Source organism: Macrobrachium nipponense, chromosome 32 (genome assembly GCF_015104395.2).
Source record: "Macrobrachium nipponense isolate FS-2020 chromosome 32, ASM1510439v2, whole genome shotgun sequence".
Taxonomy (NCBI): Eukaryota; Metazoa; Arthropoda; class Malacostraca; order Decapoda; family Palaemonidae; genus Macrobrachium; species Macrobrachium nipponense.
In genome coordinates, this window is record NC_061094.1 from 58705746 (window position 1) to 58715745 (window position 10000).

Sequence of the window (10000 nt, forward strand, 5' to 3'; positions counted from 1 at the left end):
TAAAATTAAATCTGAAATTTATATACAATCTGTAATGTGGGGAGAAATATTTCATATCCTGAGTCAGTAGGAATTAGTTTTGAATTTCATTTTGTCGAGACAGACACTTGCAAATAAATAAATAAATAAATAAAAATAAATAAATAAATAAAAAATGAATAAATATATAAATAGATAAATAAATAATAAATAAATAAAAAATAAATAAATAATATTAAATAATTAAATAATTAAATAAATATGCAAAGTGTGGTTTGATACTGCTGATAAAAAAAAAAATGTAAATAAAATCGGCGTCCATGATTTCTGTAGCAAATAACTTCTCGCAATTTTGTGAAACATATCGGTACAGGGAACTGACAAGGACAATAAAGCTGCAGTATCACAAGAAGAAGAAGAATGAGAGAGAGAGAGAGTGAATTGGCGGATGGGGGCGGTAGCAAGTGTTCCAAAGTAAACCCTCTTTCCAAATTCGACAGAGAGAGAGAGAGAGAGAGAGAGAGAGAGAGAGAGAGAGAGAGAGAGAGAGAGAGAGAGAGAGAGAATCGGGGTCGTAAAGTAAGCCCTCTTTCCGAATTCGACAGGGTAAAGTGTTGTTCACTGCCAGCTGTGCAGGTTGTTGGAGAGCGTAAGCAAAAGTGATAGAGGCTGTGGCCTCATTTGACCTTTTTCTGGGGATTTCGTGATGGAGGGTAAATAAAAAGAAGAATTCTGCTGCAAATAAAAGCAAAATAACAGCAGTAATGGTAGTGGGTATCTACAAGTACTTATTTTGCCAGTTTCGAATTTGTGTTTCGTAGAATGGATAATGATTTTGGGTCAACTTTGTAAAGATTTCTGCTTGATTTTGTTTGATGGTTATTGTTTTAATTCCTGCCTGATTTTATTTATATTGTTTAATTTCCGCTTGATTTTATTTTTTGATTATTGTTTAAGTTTTTATGCTTGAATTTGTATGTTATATTTTTAAATTCTGCTTGAATATTTGTACATTGATTTTTAAATTTCCCCTTGATTCTGGTTGTTATTTGTTCTTGAAATGTTTTCTAGATGTTGTTTGGTAATTGTTTGTTTTTATTCCTGATGTATAAAACACATAAATTGCAATTCATTTGAAAAAAACTTAACTTTTTGTATAGTTATCCAGTTTTTTATCCACAACTTTGATATGATATATCAATATCCCCAGTATTATTTTTCTTTGTTACCTTCAGCCCTGGGCTAGAAAAAGACTTTAGATTGCACGTACCACTGGCATTTTCTAAAAAGAAAAATCAAGCACTGACACTTCATTAATTACAACATGCTTTGTGACGTATCTCCTGGAATGTTATTTATCTTCATTCTATAAATTAAGTTTCTTGTACTCGAAGTTTTAGACGGTTTCATTCGTGACATCTTTGACCTTATAAGACCTTATAACCACCGGGATATATCACTTAATGCTATCGGGTACAAATCCAGGTCCACTCTCTTGAATTATATATCCAAGCATTGCCATCTTTCAACTAGGGTTTTCTGAAAATGTCATTATCCCTCCCTCTCTCTCTAAGCCTTTATATATTATATGATGGAAGTTATTAGTATTATCCTCTCTCTCTCTCTCTCTCTCTCTCTCTCTCTCTCTCTCTCTCTCTCTCTCTCTCTCTCAGCCTTTACATATTATATGATGGAAGTCATTAACATTAATAATATGTTCTCTCTGTCTCTGTCTCGCAGCCTTTACATATTATATGATGGAAGTCATTACCATTAATATTATCCTCTCTCTCTCTCTCTCTCTCTCTCTCTCTCTCTCTCTCTCTCTCTCTCTCTCTCTCTCTCTCTCTCAGCCTTTAATTATTATATGATGGAGGTTATTAGCATTAATATTATGTTCTCTCTCTCTCTCTCTCTCTCTCTCTCTCTCACATTAATTTTTTAAGGCTCCAACGGATATTGCTTTTTGACTTCTATAATGAGGGTGCAGAAAGCTGTGAATTGCTAATATAGGGGCACGTAATAAGAAAGAAACAAGGACCTCTTGAGTGAGCTATAGATTTTGATGCTTCATTTGTACCAGCTTACCAGACATAATTTTCGTCCAGTTATTATATATTTTAGCTTAAGTAATATAAGTGATGACTGCTCTCATTAGCATTGAATTACATGTAAATATCAAGTATCTGATATTCACAGATAGTTTGTCTGTTGTTTTTGAGATAGTATACAAACTTCTTTTCGTAGAGCATGGCAACTGTGACTTCGGATTCCTGACCATGAAAGCGAAAATAATAATAATAATAAATTTATAATAAGGGATTACTGCTATGAAAATTTGTCCAGTGACCCCCTTAGCATAGTAGAGTAAAAGTAAAAGAATATTATTCAAGCTCAAAGAAATTTACGAACAAGGAATTCATTTTTGATAAGTTGCTCACTGGCCTCAATAGTTTGAAATCGTAAGATCCAGTGTACAAGGTTTGAATATTGCTACATTCTTAAAAGTCAGACACTGAGCATTAGCAGAAAAGTAGCCCACGTGTGCTACTGCTAGCCCGTCCGAAATGATGTTTGTTCTTCTCTCTCTCTCTCTCTCTCTCTCTCTCTCTCTCTCTCTCTCTCTCTCTCTCTCATGGTCGAGCCGAGCAAAGCATCCGGGTCTTCTTCTTTTAAAATGCCATGGAGCTCACTTCTTCCATAAAGCTTCTAAAGAAAGCTTCACAAAACCACATTATCTCGCTTCGTCAATCTATCTCTCTCTCTCTCTCTCTCTCTCTCTCTCTCTCTCTCTCTCTCTCTCTCTCTCTCTTTGTGAGAGACGTTCTTTTTCCTTTGTTTTTGCCAGGTCTCTTCTGTAAAGAGGCAGCCTCAGTCCATGATGATGTCTGCTTGCGTGTTGTTGATATCTTTTGTTAGAGGTGAAGGAAATAAATATTTGATAATTCAGGTAAAAATGGAGATGGTGAAAATGATCACTGAATGATCAGGATGGGGAATGGAATAGGGATGATTTGGGACAACTGTCGTGGAGAAAATCCTAAAAGATAGTTTCACAGGGGAAAGGAATATTGGAATTTAAGAATAGTAGATAATTTTATAGAGGGAAGTAACGTTGAGAATTAAGGAGTAATGGGGAACTTGAAATTTGCACTAGTGTTTAGATCATTGATAATTATTTGGTACTATAAATAATTAACAAAATATGAACAAATACAAAAATGAGAATGGGCTTCTCTGCATATTTAGGTAAAATTCGTTCCCTACCAAGTTAAGAATTTCTCAAGATCTTGGAAGAGAGAGAGAGAGAGAGAGAGAGAGAGAGAGAGAGAGAGAGAGAGAGAGGAAAATATGAAAAATACCGAATTAAAAGTGAGCGGCTTTCCTCAGTTATGTCAAAAATTCGCCCCCATTCTTATGTAAAGAGTTTCGCAAAATCTTGGAAGAGAGAGAGAGAGAGAGAGAGAGAGAGAGAGAGAGAGAGAGAGAGAGAGAGAGAATTTTCTCTCTAAAAGAAACCTTATGGTACTGCTGTATTGAAAAGCTACGGAAACTACAGCTGATAAGATTTTTCCCCAAAAGAGAGAGAGAGAGAGAGAGAGAGAGAGAGAGAGAGAGAGAGAGAGAGAGAGAGAGACGTTTCATATTCAGTTTTGTCGTTCGCGTTCGTGTCCCGTCAGCGAGAATACTTTACCAAAACATCAGATCAAATAATGAGAGAGGAACATCACCCAGCAAATCTAATGCTTTTCTCCGTCACATTTATATTCTAATATTCGGTCGTATTTTTCTCCGCCGTGTGACTTCCACGCGTCAGAGGGACATACCAGCAAGTCTTATATATATATATATACATCTCGTTCCCTCCTCATAGCTCGAATTCTTCTTCTTGCCTGAGAACCGAGGTGTCAGGGAAAACTCGGAGTTTTTTTTTTGTTTTTGGTTTGGCGAGAGAAATTTTCCTCACTCCTGTTTTTCCTCGTCTGGGGTTTTACGTCAAATTCAGGGTATACTATATTGTTTGTGTTTTGGAAACTTTCGTTTACAGATATTCATATTTACTGACGGACCTGGGTTCGATCCCGAAGTGCGGCAGAAATTTATTTATGTCCGACCCGCGATTGAGTGTTGATTATTTCTATATATATATATATATATATATATATATATATATATATATATATATATATATATTTTTTATTTATATGATATATATATTTATATTTTATATATGTGTATTACATATACATATTACATATATATGTATATATTATTTATATGTATATACATATATATATATATATATATATATATATATATATATATATATATATTGAGAATTAATAAATATATATATTTGTATATATATATATATATTATTCATATATGTGCATATATATGTATGTATACATATATTGAAAATGAATAAATACTGAATCAAAACTTCTGCCCTACCTCCATATTAGTTCGCTAATTATTCTAAAAGGACTCAAATCCCAGGAACTTAGTTGATCAATTGAGCTGATTATGTTTCGATGGGCCGGTATCTTAGTCAGACTTATCAGTCAAATCACTCTAAGCATTAAGCGATAACTTGCTCTTCGATTGGCATTTCAGATGGATATAATCCTATTTAGCGATTATCTTTGGTCCAATTTAGAGTGTGCGTAATGCGCGGTTATTGTTATTGATTTTTTTCCTTTTTTCAATAATAAGTGATCTCTTTCTGTATTTTCCATAACATTGTGTTACTACCAGGAAATAATTCTCCTTATGTTTTGTTAAATTACTCCTTTTTTTAACTATATTTTATTTCTTGATTTGTTTCATTTAATTTTTATTTTTCCGTTAATCATAAATAACGTGATGCTCTTCTTTCTGTATTTCCCAGTACCTTCCGTTACTTCTTTCTAACGAAAACCATATTCTTTGGAAGCTTGTAATTATATATATATATATATATATATATATATATATATATATATATATATATATATATTATATATATATATATATATATATATATATATATATATATTATTATATAATATTATGTATATATATATATATATATATATATATATATATATATATATATATATATATATATATATATATATATATATATATATATATATATATATATATATATATATATATATATATATATATATATATGTATATAATATATATATATATATATATATATATATATATATATATATATATATATATATATATATATATATATATATATATAGCATGACATATTTAGAAAAGTAATAGAATATTCATGGTAACTCTTTTATCATCATCAATTTCACTTTTGAATTCGAATATGCTCCTGTATTAAGAACATCACTGAAACCATTACTGCCTTTTTAATATGATTAATTGGTCAATATCTCGGGAGTACCGTCATTTCTGAGTTTCGTAAGAAATAGTTCTATCTCTCGTACTTGCAGTATGAAATGTGTCACGGGGATAGTCGTATTTGAAGACCAGAGGTGTTCCGTACGTTCATAAATGTCTTCTAAGATTCCTTATTTTTCTGTAGAATTTAATACGATCCTTAAATACAAGAAGCAGTATGTCGGGGAGAGGAGACAAATAACCAACTCGATGTTTAACTTGAGTTATTTTTATTATTATTATTATTATTATTATTATTATTATTATTATTATTATTATTATTATTATTATTATTATTATTATTGTATCAGACAATGAACTACATTCATATGGAATAAGCCCACTACAGGGGCCATTGACTTGCAATTCAAGATTCCAAAGAATATGATGTTCATTTGCCCGAAGTTAAAGCGTATAATAGTAAATACAGAAAGAAAAACAAAGTTATTAAAAAAATGAATGAATAAAATGATGAAGAAATCCATAAATACCTAAAAAAAAAATTAGTAGAATTCAAAGTGAATTGTTGATTTGAAAGATGTTACAGAAGAAACTGGGAAGTACAGAGTTATTGAAAAGGAGAAAGAGACAGCTTGATAAATTGAAAAATGAATGAATAAAGATTGGGATAAAATTATTAAATACGAGGTGAAGTCTGTTATGATAGTAGTGCATTATATCTTCACGTGAACTTTCGACGTTCTAATTGCATAACATCTTCGGGGAGAGATAGTCTGTATAAACTGGTAAAACAGTCTGTAGCTTCATTTTCTTATTTATATCTATTCTGTATTGTTATACCCTTTAATTTGAACCAGTCTGTAGTTGTATTTACAGATTTATATATTTTCTGTATTGTCATACCCTTTAACTTGAACCAGTCTGTAGTTGTATTTTCTTATTTATATCTTTTCTGTATTCTCATACCCTTTAATTTGAACCAGTCTGTAGCCGCATTTTCTTATTTTCTTTTCTGTATTGTCATACCCTTTATTTGAACCAATCAAATCTTATTTACATATTTATATTTTTTCTGTATTGTTATACCCTTTAACTTGAACCCGTCTGTAGCTGCATTTTCTTATTTATATCTTTTCTATATTGTCATACCCTTTAATTTGAACCAGGCTTTAGTTGTATTTTCTTATTTATATATTTTTTCTGCATTGCCATAGCCTTAATTTGAACCATCTGTAGCCGTATTTTCTTATTTTCTTTTCTGTATTGTCATACCCTTTCATTTCAACCAGTCTGTAGCTGCATTTTCTTATTTATATATTTTTTCTGTAGTGTCGTACCCTTTATTTGAACCAGTCTGCAGTTGTATTTTCTTATTTTTTCTGTATTGTCATACCCTTTCATTTGAACTAATTTTCGCGCGCTAAAGGTAGAGAGAAAGTGGGAAAAATAAACACTGTCAGTACGAGCGAATTCTTCCCGAGCAAAGAACACACATTCTCTGCGCAAAACCTGGTATTTAATATCCCTAGGCATATTCATCTCCGGGCGGGTTGGAGAACTTACCATTGTGTACTTGTGCAATGCATGTCGAACAAAACCCAGGCTCATAGATTTCAGATTCTAGCTTCTTTTTTCCTCCTCCTCTTCTTCTTCTTCTTCTTCTTCTTCTTCTTCTTCTTCTTCTTCTTCTTCTTCTTCTTCTTCTCTCTAACATTTTTTTGAGGCTGAAAAAAAAAAATCAAATGAAAAGGACATCATCAAAGAATCCACGGAGCCGTGTTGAGGATGAGGATGATGATGTCGGATGTTTCCAGGTCTCTCTCTCTCTCTCTCTCTCTCTCTCTCTCTCTCTCTCTCTCTCTCTCTCTCTCTCTCTCTCTCTCTCTCTCTCTCGTCCAACGGCGTGGACGTCACGCTTTATCATCTCGTTTTAGGCGAAGCTCTCGCCTCATTGTTTTGTCTTGTCATTTCAATGACAAAGCCTTTGATATTATCTGTTTTTGTGGTGGCCGTTTCTTGCTATTTCTTCCCTGATTCTGTACGTTAAGTAATGAATTGCAAATGTTTATTAAAATAATATCAATTGTGTCTATTCCAAAAGGATTCTTCGAATATCCTTTTATCCTTTCCCATTAATACTTGAAGAATCTCCACCAAAACTCCCCAATAAACCTCTGAACAAAACACCCCAGAAAACCTCTCCAACAAACCCAACAAACCATTTCAACAACCCCCAACAAACCTCCCCAACAACGCTAACAAACTTTCCCAACAAATCCCCAAACAAAATTTGATTCTCCCTCAAGAAAATCCCCAAAAAATAACCTCCTCACAAACACCCAGCAAACTCCCACCTTCCGAATCTCCAACAACCACAACCTCTCCCCAAAAACAACCCCGTAATAAATTTTCCCAATAAACTCTCAACAAATCCTTAACAACGTCCAACAAATTCCCTCAAGAACTCCAAAATAAACCCCTATTGAAGTCCCCAACAACCTCTATAACCAGCAAACTTCCCCCACAACAAACTTCCCTTCCCCAGCACATTAGAATCTCTGGGTGGAGTTTTCTCCATCCTCTTGCCAAATGACTTCGGATTAGCATTTACTCCCCGGAAATGAGACGTTGATAAGCCTCATTATTTTCAATCCCTGCATTGTGTTTCCGCCTCTATGGGGGGCGGGGGCGGGAGGCCCCTTTTGGGCTGCTCCGAATTTATGAAGATAGAAAAAAGACGGATGGAAGATGCTTCAATTCACGTCTTCATTCCGAGTGCAAATAGCCAGCCAGTGCTTGGCCGATTAGCGTTGATCTCTCTCTCTCTCTCTCTCTCTCTCTCTCTCTCTCTCTCTCTCTCTCTCTCTCTCTCTCTCTGCTGTACCTGACTTCATTGAATTCATACCTTGACCTCAATCCTAAGCCTGGTGACCAGGCCCCCTGGAGCAACACTTGGGAAAATACTGGTCCCCTGGAAGAAATATGGGAAAAATACTGGCTCTGGAAATAGGGGAAATCTGGCCCCTGGAAGAATAGGGGAAAATACTGGCCCTGGAGAAATAGGGGAAAATACTGCCCTGCAGAATCCTGGGAAAATACTGGCCCTGGAAATAGGGGAAATACTGCCCTGAAGAATAGGGGACATTATGGTCTTTAAGAACGGGGGGGGGGTGGGGGGAGGGGGGGTAATGGCCAAGGAAGAAACAGGGAAAAATATGGCCTTGAAGAAACACGGAGGAAACTACTGTCCTGGAATAAACGCCGGAAAAATACTGGCCCTGGAGAAACACGGGGAAAAAATACTGCCGCTGGAAGAAACACGGGAAAATATATTGAAAGCAATTTTTCTTGAGATAAGAATATTGGATTTTTTTTTTTTATTTGATTGCTGAATGTCTTACAAGGTTTGCTCTTTTTCCAGAGCAAAGTCTTCTTTGCAATTTGCTGGAAAAGTACGAGAAACAATTTTCCTTACGAGAGTAATACTGGTGATTTTTAAACCCTGAATATCCTACTACTTTTACTATTTTTCAAAAGGAAGGTCTTCTTAGCAATTTTCTTTACCATCTTACTTGTCGACAGCAGTTTTTACTTATTTTAGATGTGAATTGACTTAACATATCGCTGATGCATTTATTTTCCCTTATTTTTCAGGGATTAAATCTGTTTTTCGTTTTGTTACATTACCTGGCATCCAGGCTGATATTTCTATGCAATATCACTCCTCGAATTGATAAGAGATTAAATATCTTAGAAGCGGTTGATCTTTTATTGCTTACGTATGTTGGAAGAATTGGCCTTCGTGTTTTATCCCGAGTCAACGAAAATGTCAATCACTACTAGGATTTAAGCAAGTATTCTTGAGCGTCTCTGCATAAACTTACATTTCAGCCAATTCCAATGGTTATTTTTAGGCATAAAATAATGCAGGGGATCATTTTCTTTATTTCTATTCCACGAATCACTGACCCCAAAAACATGTGACGCTGCAATACTGTTGGTAATTGATTAAGGGGGATTACTTGAACGAAAGTGGATGAGAGTAGGCACTATGCAGATAACGTCCATAATGGTATTATTTTGAATTAAATAACTTGGATTTACTTTTTTTTATTTATTCCCTGAAACTTAAAGTAAATGAATAGTATTCACTTTTATATGCTTTAAGTTTCAGCTAATAAATAAAAAAAGTAAATCCAACTTATTTCATTGAAAATAAGACCATTATGGAAGTTATCTGCATAATGCCTACTCTCATTCACTTTCGTTCAAGAAATCCCCCTTAATCAGTTACCAACAGTGTTGCAGCGTCACAGATTTTGGGGTCAGTGATTCATGCAATAGAAATAAAAAAAAATTATCCCCTCCATTATGGTATATGCCTAAAAATAACCATTGGCATTGGCTGAAATGTAGTGATTGACATTTTCGTTGACTCGGGATAAAACACGAAGGCCAATTCTTCCAACATACGTAAGCAATAAAAGATCAACCGCTTCGGAGAAATTTAATCTGTTATCAGTTCGAAGAGTGGTGTAGCATAGAAAATATTAGCCTGGATACCAAGTAATGTAACAAAACGAAAAACGGGCTTAATCCCTGAAAAATAAAGGAAAATAAATGCATCAGCGATATGTTAAGTCAATTC